General features: G+C 41.3%; 2 non-coding genes across 2 annotated transcripts; one reads left to right on the plus strand and one right to left on the minus strand.

Moving 5' to 3' along the window:
- Window positions 1-2,414: 2,414 nt before the first annotated feature.
- Window positions 2,415-2,496, minus strand: trnal-uag (transfer RNA leucine (anticodon UAG)). Its single transcript has one exon. It is a non-coding gene; the product is annotated as a tRNA-Leu (tRNA).
- Window positions 2,497-2,635: 139 nt separating this feature from the next.
- trnad-guc (transfer RNA aspartic acid (anticodon GUC)) lies at window positions 2,636-2,707 on the plus strand. Its single transcript has one exon. It is a non-coding gene; the product is annotated as a tRNA-Asp (tRNA).
- Window positions 2,708-16,679: the final 13,972 nt, after the last annotated feature.

Below are 16,679 nucleotides of genomic sequence, written 5' to 3' on the forward strand. Positions count from 1 at the left end.
AGCTTGAAAGTCTGTGAATGAGTGGCAGAGTGAAGAGTTCCGCCTCCACTCGGCAGAAGCCGACGCCTTGGCTCTATCCGTAAGGTGTTAAATCATGAAAGCGATCTTGGATCGGTCAGTGGGAAACGCCTGTATCTGTTCAAAATGAATAGCACAGTCTATCAAAAACGTTTTGCACAAACGGGGAGCTCCAGTGTATGACACCGGAGGGGCCAGCTTGCATCCAGTTCCGGGGGGAGGTGAAGATAGAGTGGGAGCGGCGGTTGGCGTGGGAGGCTGGGAAGCCGGAACCGGTCGAGCAATATGCACGAGTAGGTCTTGCAGATGGGAGGAGAAGTGACCCATATTTGCTGCCATCTCTGCCTGAAAAGCCTTCGTGATTCCTGGGCGCGCAGGATCTCTGTCAGTTGTTTGGCCTCAACTGAGTCCTTACTGGCCAGAGTATACTGCTATGCCTTGCAAGAATGAGGACTCAGGTGCATAAGGGAGACGATTGACACAGGCTTTATTTCAACAGTATCTTTGAACTCTTTGGACAAGGTGATTTAAACAAAATGGCTACAAAATCTATACTTGATACACTAGAGTAACAAAAGATACAGTGGTTGATTGATTGATTGATTGATTGATTGTTCAACGGTGAGCAGTGACCACAGTATCCCCTCTGAAAATTGGGATGCGTGGACCCGGATATACTGCACAGTCCTACAGATATTATAGTACTTAACTACCATTTGTTGCATTCCTCAAAATTAGGATAAAATAACAAGTTTTCAAAAAGAGAAAATTGTTTATGAGAGTCAGTGACTCAAATTCAGTATTGTGGATTAATTTGAAACAAAGAATATATGTAAAAGATTAGATGGGATTTGAACCTTTTTTTACCGACACATTTGTCAGCATTTAATCTTTTTAAGTCCACAGTCCACCTCTACTGTTGGAAGTTCAGTTCTGCGAAAGAAACAAACGCCTCTACTTTGGGGTGCATTAGTACTATTTGACGAGGACAAATTATTTTCGTCTCAGAAAACAGACAAGTTTCTCACCAGGAAAACATCCATCCATCCATTTTCTACTGCTTGTCCCTAAGCGATGGTATTTAACTCTACGTCTCCATAAAGCTAGGGAGCATATACAGTTAGCAGAGTGACGCAGCAGAAGCATGCTGGGCCCATAATCCAGAGGTTCTTAGATCAAATCTATCCTCTATCTTGAGTGTTTAAGTTGAAAGGAATCAGCGAGGTTCAACTTACACTGTTGGTTTTCACGTCATGATAAGAACACCCATTGTGCAGACTTCACGCCGAAAAACAGTTAAACAATATTCGTGTTGCCTTTTTTAAAAATGTCAATGTTAATGCTTTGCATCCAATGAGCATAAACATATGGGAAATAAATTATAAATTAACTGCTCCCAGACAGGGTAGACAGTGTTTCCCTGACCAGGAATTGAACCCAGGCCGTGGCGGTGAGAACGCCAAATCCTAGCCACTAGTCCACCAGGGAGATGACAACCAATCCAGACACTTGCCTTCTGCCTGCCTTTTTGACGGATGCACGAAGCCCCCACACCATGTCAGTTGTACAAAGTCAGAAATGTGTTTTGCAAAAGTATTTGAGCTTTTACTTTTGTGTCTTAGGGATCTCCTGCAGGAATATGGACTTAAACTTGGAAAAAGTATACAACTCTAACAAGAGCGAACAGACGTTCCTTTCTCATGTCCTCTTTTGACTTCTTGGTGTAGTCTGTGTTGAGGATGAGGTTGTTGTTTCCACACAATGTCACCAGACAGGCCATCTCCCTCCTGCAAGTCGCTCCGTGCCGACCAGTGATACGTCACTGCGGTGTGATCCGAATACAGGAACAAACACAAGTGGCCTGAATGTCTAAGGTAGGGGCTCAGATCTTCAAATGACAGGTTGACAAAAACATACATATCCACCTTCAGCCATACCTAATTAATTACAACAAAACTGTCCTTTGCTATATTGAATAATTGATGTTGAAGATGAATACATTTTTGCATTTTTGTTTCTGGCACAGATGCCATGGACCTTCCTGAATCCACTTCTCTTTTGGAAAGTCTACCTTTTTCATTATCATGGGGCTTCATCCTTAAAACTATGTGGGAAAGTCAGACCAAAAGCCTTTGTAATCTGCATACTTACAAAATGATTCAGGTATATAAAACATGTCGTATTTACACTTTCACTCATTTTATGTTGTATTTGGACTGCTGCACACATCCTCACCCCGGGTTGTGTTCTTTTTGATCACATTCCTAGCGTAAAGAACTCTCAAGCTAAAGTTTTGGCCTGATTTCCACAAGTTTTCCAGAGCATTCCAAATGAGGATCAAGTTAGATCTAATTGCTTAGGTCAGGAAAGAAACAAGGTGGTTACCAGAACAGAAATGGCTGTTGTGAGATTTGAACCCACACCTCCTGAGAGACTGGAGCCTAAATCCAGCACCTTAGACCACTCGGCCACACAACCGCTATAAACAAGCTTTAGATTATCAATTTATCAGCATTATGAGACGGCAAACATATGACATTGCATCACTTTGGTTGTGGCATGGCAGGAATAGGCTTGGATCGTTAGCTTGTCCTTTAGAAAACACAAGGAAATGCAGTCCTCGTTAGTATAGTGGACAGTATCTCCGCCTGTCACGCGGAAGACCAGGGTTCGATTCCCTGACGGGGAGGTGATTTTGGTTCCTATTATTTTTATCAGTAAACATCTTCTTCAACTTTGAGCAGCGAATACAGTATCCCTCCTTGAAAATTGTATCAATCAATCAATCAATGTTTTTGATGTAGCCCTAAATCACAAGTGTCTCAAAGGGCTGCACAAGCCACAACGACTTCCGTGGTACAGAGCCCACATACTGGCAAGGAAAAACTCACCCCAAAGGGACGTCGGTGACAGTGACTATAAGAAACCTTGGAGAGGACCGCATATGTGGGCAACCACCACTCCCCCCTCCCCAGGGGAGACCAAAAGCAATGGATGTCGAGCGGGTCTTACATGATATTATGAAATTCCAGTCCATAGTGGATACAACATAATAGTGAGAGTCCAGTCCATAGTGGATCCAATATAGTAGCGAGAGTCCTGTAATGTTGTATTGCTTGGACCCGGAGATACTGCACAGTCCTACATATATTAAAGTACTTTACTGCCGTTTGTTGCATTCCTCAAAATTAGGATGCATAACAAAATATCAAAAAGGGAAAATTGTGTATTAGAGTTAGTGACTCAAATTCAGTTTTGCGGATAAATGGTCCGTAGTGTGTGAATGTGAGTGTGAATGTTGTCTGTCTATCTGTGTTGGCCCTGCGATGAGGTGGCGACTTGTCCAGGGTCTACCTGGTTGCCCGATTGTAGCTGAGATAGGCACCAGCGCCCCCCGCGACCTTATAGGGAATAAGCATCAGAAAATGGATGGATGGATGGGATTAATTTGAAACCAGATATGTATAAGATATTAGAAGGGAATTTAACCTTTTCTTACTGACAAGTTTGTCAGCATTTAATCTTTTTAGGTCCACAGTGTCGGTACCTCAACTGTTGGAAGTCCAGTTTTGCGGAAGAAACAAACGCCTCTACTTTGGGGTGCATTAGTACTATTTGACAAGGACAAATTATTTTCGTCTCAGAAAACAGACAGGTTTCTCACCAGGAAAACATCCATCCATCCATTTTCTACTGCTTGTCCCAGGCGATGGTATGTTAATCTACGCCTCCATAAAGCTAGGAAGCATGTACAGTTAGCAGAGTGGCGCAGCAGAAGCATGCTGGCCGCATAACCCAGAGGTCGATAGATAGAAGCTATTCTCTGCTATCTTGAGTGTTTTATGTGAAAGGTATTTGCTAGGTTCCACTTACACTCTTGGTTTTCATGTGACCTCATTTTCAACCTCATCATCATTGTCATCATCATTTTGAGAATACATAAAACTGTCAACATTGTCAATAAAACCACCAGAATTCAACATGTTTGCTTTGTACCATGTCTCATGTTTAGTATACTCATCATCTGGCAACAGAGACAACAAAGTTTTGTGGACTTTTGTGGTTGCATGATATAAATCCATAAACCTGCTAAATTCCTCCTTTAGGGCTGCAGAGCTGGCACTGAGCGCCAGGACAGACAGACTTTGCGGTGTCTTGGCTGGATGAGCAGGTATTGGACACCTCGATCTTCTTGGACGTGTCCTCACTCATCCATGCGGACTGGACACTGGACGAGAGTTGGTTGGCAATCGAGAGTGGAGTCGGCTCTCTTGGTTGCTTTGTTGGGTCTGCTCCTGTCTCTGGCCATGCTCTCTCCACCCCAGCGGACAACGGCGTGGAACACCGCAGAGACCACCACAGTGTATATTATTACTTTACTTATTATTCATTGCTGTATGTAGAAGTGGCTGGTTGCATCAGCTCCGCTACTATAATGTATTTCATGTCCTTTGTGTTTTTTGATGTTTGATGTTTCCATCTTACATGAGTGTAAGAGGGATGTGTACTATGGCTATGAGTTGTTTTTTTCCCCTTGCCCTCAGTCTGGACCCACTCAGCAACACCTGGCTAGGATCCCAGCTCCTGCCTAAGTAGACTGGCCCTTGGCCTTGAGCCAACCCCTTCAGTGACGTCATGAATTTGACGGACAAAAAGAGTATATGGCTCTAACAACTGTCATCTAGCGTATTGGACTTGCAACTGTAAATAAACTTTCTTGTAAATGATATGATAATAATTAAACAAGATGTGATTCCAAGATGGCGGCGCCCGGACGGGCTGCGACATGGCGGAGCTCCTGCTAAAGATGGAACATTTGGCAGAAATACCGGACAATTCTACAAACTTTATGGCTGGCTCACATCGTGGTCACTCCGTGATCACGTACGACCGCCAGACACTTCTGGATGTGGACATATCGGGCCGTTTTGGACTGATAGACGCGTGCGTGCTAAACGTGCTAACTAGCATGGGAATACGTCGGCGGCTACATCCAGCGGCCTGTGAAGCAGAGAGTATAGTAGCAGCGGGGGCCGTCTACGGAGCAGACGCCAGCGGTGTGATCGGAAACGCGGATGCCGACCGGGGCTAAAAACAAAGTAGAAGGCTAATCCCCACAGAACACCACTTCCCTCCATCCTGAAGACGGATTTAAATGGAAAATGAGAGACTACTGGTCTGGGTAAGGAGTCAGTTAAATTAGAACACGTTTTTTCTGCTTTGAGTGTTTCAGAGTTGGACATGTGTTTTACCGAGGTGGCTAACTATGATGCGTGCAGCTTATCAAAGCAACAAACAAACACTCGGAAAATCCCCGTTACTGAGGTGGCTAACTATGATGCGTGCAGTTTATCAAAGCAACAATCAAACAATCGGAAAATTCCTGTTGTATCAATTCCTAGATATGGTCGTAACTATACTAAATGCACTGGGCATAATAAACACAATATTATTAATATTGCTACTACGGATAATTTGATCAAAAATTCCCTAAAACAGCCCACTACCTATAATATAGGTTTTTTAAACATAAGATCATTGTCTCCCAAAACGTTATTAGTTAATGATATTATCAGAGACAACAATCTTAACGTCATCGGTCTCAGCGAAACCTGCCTTAAACCAAACGACTTTTTTGCGCTAAATGAGGCATGTCCTCCTAACTTTACACATGCGCATATTGCCCGTCCGCTTAAAAGGGGTGGGGGGGTCGCACTAATATACAACGAAAACTTTAACCTTAGTCCTAACATAAATAATAAATATAAATCGTTTGAGGTGCTTACTATGAGGTCTGTCACACCGCTGCCTCTACACCTGGCTGTTATCTACCGCCCCCCAGAGCCCTGTTCGGACTTTATCAATGAATTCTCAGAGTTTGTTGCTGATCTAGTGACACACGCCGATAATATAATCATAATGGGGGACTTTAATATCCATATGAATACCCCATCGGACCCACCGTGCGTAGCGCTCCAGACTATAATTGATAACTGTGGTCTCACACAAATAATAAATGAACCCACGCATCGCAACGGTAATACGATAGACCTAGTGCTTGTCAGGGGTATCACCGTTTCCAAAGTTACGATACTCCCGTGTACTAAAGTATTGTCCGATCATTACCTTATAAAATTCGAGGTTCAGACGCATGTTCGTCAAACTAATAATAATAATAACTGCTATAGCAGCCGCAACATTAATACGGCCACAACGACAACTCTTGGTGACCTACTGCCCTCGGTAATGGCACCATTCCCAAAGTATGTGGGCTCTATTGATAACCTCACTAACAACTTTAACGACGCCCTGCGCGAAACCATTGATAACATAGCACCGCTAAAGTTAAAAAAGGCTCCAAAAAAGCGCACCCCGTGGTTTACAGAAGAAACTAGAGCTCAGAAATTATTATGTAGAAAGCTGGAACGCAAATGGCGCACGACTAAACTTGAGGTGCACCATCAAGCATGGAGTGATGGTTTAATAATTTATAAACCCATGCTTACCTTAGCTAAAGCTAAATATTACTCAAATCTCATCCACCGTAATAAAAACGATCCTAAATTTTTGTTTAGTACGGTAGCATCGCTAACCCAACAAGGGACCCCTTCCAGTAGCTCAACCCACTCAGCAGATGACTTTATGCAATTCTTTAGTAAGAAAATTGAAGTCATTAGAAAGGAGATTAAAGACAATGCGTCCCAGCTACAACGGGGTTCTATTAACACTGATACGATGGTATATACGGCGGATACTGCCCTCCAAAATAGTTTCTCTCGTTTTGAGGAAATAACATTAGAATAAGGAATAAAACAGACAACATGTTTACTTGACCCTCTCCCTGGGAAACTGATCAAGGAGCTCTTTGTATTATTAGGTCCATCAGTGCTAAATATTATAAACTTATCACTCTCCTCGGCCACTGTTCCCCTAACATTCAAAAAAGCGGTTATTCATCCTCTTCTTAAAAGACCTAACCTCGATCCTGACCTCATGGTAAACTACCGACCGGTGTCTCACCTTCCCTTTATTTAAAAAATCCTCGAAAAAATTGTTGCGGAGCAGTTAAATGAACACTTAGCGTCTAACAATCTATGTGAAACCTTTCAATCCGGTTTCAGGGCAAATCACTCCACTGAGACCGCCCTCGCAAAAATTACTAATGATCTATTGCTAATGATGGATTCTGATGCGTCATTTATGTTGCTGCTCCTCGATCTTAGCGCTGCTTTCGATACCGTCGATCATAATATTTTATTAGAGCGTATCAAAACACGAATTGGTATGTCAGACTTAGCCCTGTCTTGGTTTAACTCTTATCTTACTGATAGGATGCAGTGTGTCTCCCATAACAATGTGACCTCGGACTACGTTAAGGTAACGTGTGGAGTTCCCCAGGGTTCGGTCCTTGGCCATGCACTCTTCAGCATCTACATGCTGCCGCTAGGTGACATCATACGCAAATACGGTATTAGCTTTCACTGCTATGCTGATGACACCCAACTCTACATGCCCCTAAAGCTGACCAACACGCCGGATTGTAGTCAGCTGGAGGCGTGTCTTAATGAAATTAAACAATGGATGTCCGCTAAGTTTTTGCAACTCAACGCCAAAACAACGGAAATGCTGATTATCGGTCCTGCTAGACACCGACCTTTATTTAATAATACAACTCTAACATTTGACGACCAAACAATTTAACAAGGCGGCACGGTAAAGAATCTGGGTGTTATCTTCGACCCAACTCTCTCCTTTGAGGCACACATTAAAAGTGTTAGTAAAACGGCCTTCTTTCATCTCCGTAATATCGCTAAAATTCGCTCCATTCTGTCCACTAAAGACGCTGAGATCATTATCCATGCGTTTGTTACGTCTCGCCTAGACTACTGTAACGTACTATTTTTGGGTCTCCCCATGTCTAGCATTAAAAGATTACAGTTAGTACAAAATGCGGCTGCTAGACTTTTGACAAGAACAAGAAAGTTTGATCACATTACGCCTGTACTGGCTCACCTGCACTGGCTTCCAGTGCACATAAGATGTGACTTTAAGGTTTTACTACTTACGTATAAAATACTACACGGTCTAGCTCCATCCTATCTTGCCGATTGTATTGTACCATATGTCCCGGCAAGAAATCTGCGTTCAAAGGACTCCGGCTTATTAGTGATTCCCAAAGCCCAAAAAAAGTCTGCGGGCTATAGAGCGTTTTCCTTTCGGGCTCCAGTACTCTGGAATGCCCTCCTGGTAACAGTTCGAGATGCCACCTCAATAGAAGCATTTAAGTCTCACCTTAAAACTCATTTGTATACTGTAGCCTTTAAATAGACTCCCTTTTTAGACCAGTTGATCTGCCGTTTCTTTTCTTTTTCTTCTATGTCCCACTCTCCCTTGTGGAGGGGGTCCGGTCCGATCCGGTGGCCATGTACTGCTTGCCTGTGTATCGGCTGGGGACATCTCTGGGCTGCTGATCCGCCTCCGCTTGGGATGGTTTCCTGCTGGCTCTGCTGTGAACGGGACTCTCGCTGCTGTGTTGGATCCGCTTTGGACTGGATTCTCGCGACTCTGTTGGATCCATTGTGGATTGAACTTTCACAGTATCATGTTAGACCCGCTCGACATCCATTGCTCTCCTCCTCTCCAAGGTTCTCATAGTCATCATTGTCACCGACGTCCCACTGGGTCATTATTGTCACCGATGTCCCACTGGGTGTGAGTTTTCCTTGCCCTTATGTGGGCCTACCGAGGATGTCGTGGTGGTTTGTGCAGCCCTTTGAGACACTAGTGATTTAGGGCTATATAAGTAAACATTGATTGATTGATTGATTGATTGATTAAGGGACAACAGTTATCATCACAGTATAATTTAAAATAGTGCAATAAAAATTAAGATTCATTATCACAAACAATATTTTTACCACACACAAAAGCACCAAAAAGTGGAAACGTTGAGAACAGGTATCGATTTCGGGGTACCGGAATCTGTGCCGTATTGGTTAAAAAGTGAACGGTACCCATCCCTACCAGCAAGTGTTGTTGTACTGGAAACTCATTTACAATTAGTTACAAGTAATTTTCATCACACACAATACTCCACTATGGAATTGTTGTTATATTAAAAAGAGAGACAAATCCATCTTTGTACAGCAATGGTTTGAAAAAGTAATTTGATCACTGATGCACTTATTGAGTGATACATGTATTTTATTATTTGAAGACATCATCAAGTACGACCTGCAAATAGAAAAATATACAAAACAATATATATAAAGGCTTTCGTTCAAAATATTCTAATTACAGCATTTTATGTTTTTCAATTATTTACTATTTCTTCTTTACTGTATTTTCTGTGGAACAAAACAAATAGTCATAACTTGAAAGCTTCCATTCTTCCAAACACAAAGGAGTTCATTTAATGAAAAAAGACGGAATTGACTACTAAAATTTATTTTTAGGATTTTTTGCAATTTAATTTTTTTATGTAAATTCTCAGAATTCTGAAATAAATGAATTATTATAAAATATCAAAACATCAATTTGTTTTCCATTTAAGGCTGCTGAACACATCTTTCAGGTTTGTGTACAGATCTGTGCGGTTTCATGATGAAAACTGTATTTTAATAACGTTGGTTTTGTATGTAATGGTTTATGATGACATTGTTATTGAAATACAGATGACACAAAAGAACCATGGTAAGTAAGTGTGGCAAAACAAGTTGGCGGAAGTGACGTCGGGTACGCGCATGCGTGGACCGATCGGGTGATAAAGCAAGATGGCGTCTGACGGGGAAGTCCTAAACTCGGGCATTATATTTCTGTATTCTTACATATATGTTGTTTAATAGAGTACACACGGTTAATAATTGTTTGTAGCCGGATACATTAGTCTGAGCGCACTTTGACACTTCTCCTGTTTGATAGCTTCAATTAAGGTAGCTTGCAGCTAGTTTAGCTGGCTAGTTAGCTTAGCTTGTTAGCTGCTAACAAAGAGACGCGGAAGTTATTTAAACATCGCTAAGTAGGGAACTAATGTGAGTGTAAGGTGTTGTGATTGTGTGAAAATGTGCGAAAGAATGATAGCAAAGTACGAGGAGGAACTTTGGACAACAAAAGAGGAGAAGGAGCGACAACATCAACTACTGGGGCGGCATAGCTCGGTTGGTAGAGTGGCCGTGCCAGCAACTTGAGGGTTGCAAGTTCGATTCCCGCTTCCGCCATTCTAGTCACTGCCGTTGTGTCCTTGGGCAAGACACTTTACCCACCTGCTCCCAGTGCCACACACACTGCTTTAAATGTAACTTAGATATTGGGTTTCACTATGTAAAGCGCTTTGAGTCACTAGAGAAAAGCGCTATATAAATATAATTCACTTCACTACTGGATGTTTATTATAAGAAACATCATCAAGTTGTGTTACACAGAACAGGTTTGTTTACTTCTTACTCTCACATCTTTACTAACTTTATATTTCATTATTAACACTATTATTAAATATATTGTATATAAGTAATTTGGTTGTCTTGTGAGGATGATGTACATGCATTCGTGATCAGAAGTTTACATACACTTGTAGAGAAAATAATGTCATGGCTGTCTTGATTTTCCAATAATTTGTACAACTCTTTTTGTTTTGTGATAGAGTGATTGGAGCACATACTTGTTGGTCACAAACACATTCATGCAGTTTGGTTCTTTTATGAATTTGTTATGGGTCTACTGAAAATGTGACCAAATCAGCAGGGTCAAAAGTATATATACAACAATGTTATGTGCAGTATATACATCAAAAGTGGTTAAGGAATGGCTAAATCAGTCTTGAATTAAGGTTTCAGAATGGCCTTCCCGAAGTCCTGACTTTAATGTTTGGACAATGCTGAAGAAACGAGTCTATGTCAGAAAACCAACAAACTTAGCTGACCTGCACCAATTTTGTAAAGAGGAGTGGTCAAAAAATTCTACCTGAAGCTTCCCAGAAGCTTGTGGATGGCTACCAAAAGTGCCCTATTGCAGTGAAACTTGCCAAGGGGACATGTAACCAAATACTACCATTGCTGAATGTATACCTTTCACCCAGGAGATTTGGTCACATTTTCAGTAAACCCATAAAAACATCATAAAAGAACCAAACTTCCTGAATGTTTTTTGAAACCAACAAGTATGTGCTCCAATCACTCTATCACAAAAAAATAAGAGTTGTAGAAATTATTGGAAACTCAAGACAGCCATGACATTATTCTCTTTACAAGTGTATGTAAAATTTTGATCATGACTGTATATACGTCTGGTACTTGCAACCGCGTGGTTGTTCTTGTTCTGTTGAATTTAACTACCCGTAAAAATAAGTTTCCTATGCCAGTCCATTTGTAGAATAAACTTAAATCGATGCTTGTGCATATTCAGTTAAAAAAATATACCATAAATAAATATAAGCAGCAAAAAAATTTACTTTAAAATGCTTCTACACATTCTATTAAAGGTAGAGACAACATCCATCCATCCATTTTTTACCGCTTGTCCCTTTCGGGGTCGCGAAGGGTGCAGGATCCTATATCCGCTCCATTCGGGGGGAAGGCGGGGTACAGCCTGGACAAGTTTCCTTCTCATCACAGGGCAAACACAGATAGACAGACAACATTCACACTCACATTCAAACACTAGGGCCCATTTAGTGTTGCCAATCAACCTATCCCCAGGTGCATGTCTTTGGAGGTGGGAGGAAGCCAGAGTACCCGGAAGGAACCCACTCACTCAGGGGGAGAATATGCAAACTTTATACTGAAAGATCCCCAGCCCAGGACCTTCGTATTGTGAGGCACGGATACCAGTGTTTCAATATATAAGATTGGTATCTAACAGAACTACATCTAGGATTGGTTATCTGTATAATAAAACCATTCTCGGGCCCCTGCAGTCCACATATAAACTTAAACATCAGTTTTCTCAGGGTGGCGTGGAAGGTGTTTATCCCTAAATCACAAAAAAGCTTGCTGGCACTACTACCCCTGGCCTTTCTGAGCAGGATTCTGAGACAGTCATTATATGCAACATAGAGTTTGTCCAAGCTCTCTTTCTTGAACCTCACCCAGAGGGGTGCTGTGTACATAGGGGTGCAGTAAGCTCTAAACAAGTACACCTTCGCTGTAATGACATTTTCTCACCAGCATATTGGCTTGGACATACAGCATTCTTCTCTGTCCAAGCATGTCAGCATCATCCTCCATCTTGTCATTGATGATGATAAAATGTTGATCCTCTTTGGTCCTACATATAATTACCAAAATCTTTGTCAAACTTGACTCCATAGTGGGAGTAGGGCTGGGTATCGTTTGAATTTGAACGATTCTGATTCTTTGTTTCGATTCCGATTCCGATTCCTGACGATTCTCGATTCCGATGCTTTCTTTAAAAAAAAAAAAAAAAAAGGCACGGTAAAAGAAAACGTTTAGGATATTTTAAATGAGCTAGCTAACCTACAGTCTTTCTGAATGAAATAGTCTGACATTCTCCATCAATTTTAATTCTATTAGCTTTTTATGAACTTTACTATAAATTCCTCACAGGGAATATTTATATTCAACTAGAATATAAATATCAAATCTATGAACTTGAATATAAATATTATAAATTATGAATACATTTTCACAGGGGTACACTTTCATCAAGAGAGCTTTATTTTTGAAAACCTCATGAAAACACATTTACAAATAAGTGTGTGATGCTGCAGGAAACCTCATGAAAACACATTTACACACACAAGTGTATGATGCTGCAGGTACTTAAACATGTTACTGTGCTCCCACTGATGGGCTAACTTGGTGCAGAAAAGCAAATAAACAATAAGAAACAACTTGCAAAACCCAGTCCAGATTAGCAGCAGGTAAAGTATAAAATCAGAGACAGTTCTTGTTTAGGAAAATGACCATATCCGCCTTCTCAGGCAGGATGCGTGAGCGTTCTGGACAGATAGTGTCTCCTGTCGAAGACGGGACACGCATTTATTTGTACTCCATGAACTCGGAGGTGCTTCATCATGTTCGACGTGCACCCTCCTAAGCACGAAACAGTCCTGTCGCACGTGTTACATTTCGCCGATATTTAATTTTTTTTAGTAAAATAAAGCCACAAATACGACCGTTGACGCCCGCTATTCATGCTTGACTGACTCGCTCGGCTACATAGGCTCGGCTATGCTAACACTTCTGGCGGTGGGCGCTTCTTCGTTGGTGTTCAGCGGCTTCTTCTTCCGGGTCGGCAGACTTATTATTTTTTCCGGTCGGCGGACTTGTTATCGAAACTAGGAATCGAAATTTTAACTTTTGAACGATTCCGGGAGAATCGGAAAGTTAGTCCCGGTTCCAATCGATACTCGATACCCAACCCTAAGTGGGAGCATATGTTAAAGGGGAACATTATCACAATTTCAGAAGGGTTAAAACCAATACAAATCAGTTCCCAGTGGCTTATTTTTTTTTTTTTCAAAATTTTAACCCTCATGGAATATCCTGAAAAAAGTAAAAGTTAAAGTGCCCTATTTTCGCTATCTGTGAGGCCACCATCCATTTTCCTGTGACGTTATCAAGTGATGCCAATACAGACAACATGGTGGAGAGTACAGCAAGATGTAGCGACATTAGCTCGGATTCAGACTCGGATTTCAGCGGCTTAAGCAATTCAAGAGATTACGCATGTATTGAAACGGATGGTCGGAGTATGGAGGCAGATAGCGAAAACGAAATTGAAGAAGAAACTTAAGCTATTGAGCGAATAGCTATTGATGCTATTCGGCGATCGCCTTCTAACCAATGATTGAGTGTCGCAGGATATCCATACATCTCTGTGCCATGTCTGCCTTAACATCGCCGGTAAAATGTGCAAACCAAACAATCGGGACTTTCGCATCTTGTGACACTGGAGCAACTTAAATCCGTCGATTGTTAAGTGTTTGTTTGGCATTAAATGTGGGTGGAGTGAAAGGCTGGATGTAAATATAGTTTTAAATGCACATACAGCTTGCCTAAATAGCATGTTAGCATCGATTAACATGCCGTGCTAATCAATAAGTTGTTTTGTAAATGTAAAATACTTCTTGTGGTCTACATTACATGTGATGGTGGTTCTTTGGTTGCATAAATGATGTTTTACAGATCATCTTCAAGTCGCTTTCTGACAGTCGCTTCAGAATTCGCCGTTTTGTGGGCGGTCTTATTCACGTGGCTCACCTTCGACAGCATCTTCTCCCCGTCATCTTTGTTGTAGCGGTGTAGCGTGCAAGGACGGGAGTGGAAGAAGTATCAAAAGATGCAGCTAACTGTTTTAATGACATTCAGACTTTACTTCAATCAACATCTCCTCATCCGTGGCTCACTAGTGCCACAGCAACGCCGGAAATGTGTCCCGTGAAAAACCGTCCGAACGAAACTTTCTAATAACCAAAGTTCCTTGGGTGAATTATGTATATTCACTGTACCGGTATGTTTTAGTCGTTTCATGGGCAAGTGTACTGACAGACAAAAGTTAGAACTTTACACTACTTTGTATTAGAAATGGCAACAACAGAAGATGAATGTCCCATAAAAAGAAGATAGAGAAAAAGAAGCTCGTTGACTACGGCATCGTCACTGACAACAGGTAGCGGTCATGTGCAAATTTTTAGGAATTATGCAGATCCCAAATAAATATCAGCAGGTACCAGAAGGTAAGAACAGCCAAATAATATGTCTGCTAATAAGTGCAATTTTGCGGTACTTATACACACACAATAGTGATGCTTGTATCACTGACGATGGTAGCCATAATGGACTCCGAGGTACTTGAACTCCTCCACTTGGGGCAGGGTCTCCTCCCTAACCCGGAGATGGCACTCCACCCTTTTCCGGGCGAGAACCATGGACTCTTGACTTGGAGGTGCGGATTCTCATCCCAGTCGCTTCACATTCGGCTGTGAACCGATCCAGTGAGAGCTGAAGATCCTGGCCAGATGAAGCCATCAGGACCACATCATCTGCAAATTGCAGAAACCTAATCCTGGAGTCACCAAACCGGATCCTCTCAACGCCTTGACTGCGCCTCGAAATTCTGTCCATTAAAGTTATGGATTTGAATCCGGAAGTCAGAATGAAAGTCTGATGTTCTTACGACGGAGCAATTCAGGGATTCTTCACAACACGTGAAAATAAATAAAAATGAAGCAAGATGCTTCTGGCAAAATTTTGCTTGCATATTTGACCCCGTTCTTGGAAATACTGAAGTGGTCCAGAAGATGTTTCAGATGTGAACCAGTAAATATGTATATCATATAAAGGTGCTAATCTATGGGATTATTAACAATTAGAAATAAAACATGTAATACTTCAATATTTCATATGATTAAATCTAAAATTGCATGACAAATATATATATATATATATATATATATATATATATATATATATATATATATATATATATATATGTGTGTGTGTGCGTGTGTTTACATACACACAAAATTTTTATTGCATGTAAAAGCATTTTCGTACGGTTTACTCTCACCTTTTTACTCAAATTGTTCTGTCCACCTCCAAAGACATGCACCTGGGGATAGGTTGATTGGCAACACTAAATTGGCCCTAGTGTGTGAATGTGAGTGTGAATGTTGTCTGTCTATCTGTGTTGGCCCTGTGATGAGGTGGCGACTTGTCCAGAGTGTACCCCGCCTTCCGCCAGATTGTAGCTGAGAATGTGGTAGCCATAATGGGCCCACAATCCATCAAGCGGTGCGGCTTCAAAGTTGTACTAAAACATTTGGACATATTTTGAGTGCTGTGTGTAATGTTCTTTATTTTCAATGGAACATTTAAAGTTTTGGTGTTGTTTACTGGCGTCATATTGCAGTGTACAGGTATCTCTTATGTGTGACTGCCATCTACTGGTCACAATTATCTTTACATCATGTACCAAATGACAAAAGACAAGGCACAGGAGAAGCAGGGGACAACTCACAGCATTCGCAGTGAGAAAACTCGACCACAAGGATGGCGTCAAAGAAGAGACAACAATACAGAATACAGATTTACACTGTAAACGACCTACTCTTCTCCAAGTTTATACATCAGTAACTGACATAAAAATCACAGGGGGCGCTGGAGCCTATCCCAGCTGCACTCACGCCATATTGCTTATCTCTCATAAAACGTGTTCTTTTCCTGTGAATAATGTTGTAAAGAGCAGTGTGTTTGTTTTCAGGCCAATTCATATAATAACTTGTTTTTTTAAGTGCATGTAAATGTACTGAATGCCTCATGTGACTGAGCAAATCTGGACATTTCTCAAGCATGTTTGTCATTTTTTGTCCTGCAGACGTCTGCCAGGAACAACTCATGCCTGCGAAACCGGAGTGTAGCTCCAAGATGGTGTGCTTTTACTTTATCTCTTGGTAAAGATGCATTATAAGCTCAGTCAATCAATCAATACTAACTTTCTTTTATTTATTTCTTTAGTTTATTTCAAACCTGAACATACTTACAACATGATACATCAGACAATTGTATATCATTTCACATTACATCATGTCCAAAAAAAAGAGTAGGAAGAAGCAAAGCTTATTTATTTCTACCCCTTTCCCTGTCCATTTTATAATACAAGTACACAATGTTGCATATTAATGCATGTGCTTGACTGAAAAA

The sequence above is a fragment of the Nerophis ophidion genome, linkage group LG28, assembly GCF_033978795.1.
Source record: "Nerophis ophidion isolate RoL-2023_Sa linkage group LG28, RoL_Noph_v1.0, whole genome shotgun sequence".
Classification (NCBI taxonomy): Eukaryota; Metazoa; Chordata; class Actinopteri; order Syngnathiformes; family Syngnathidae; genus Nerophis; species Nerophis ophidion.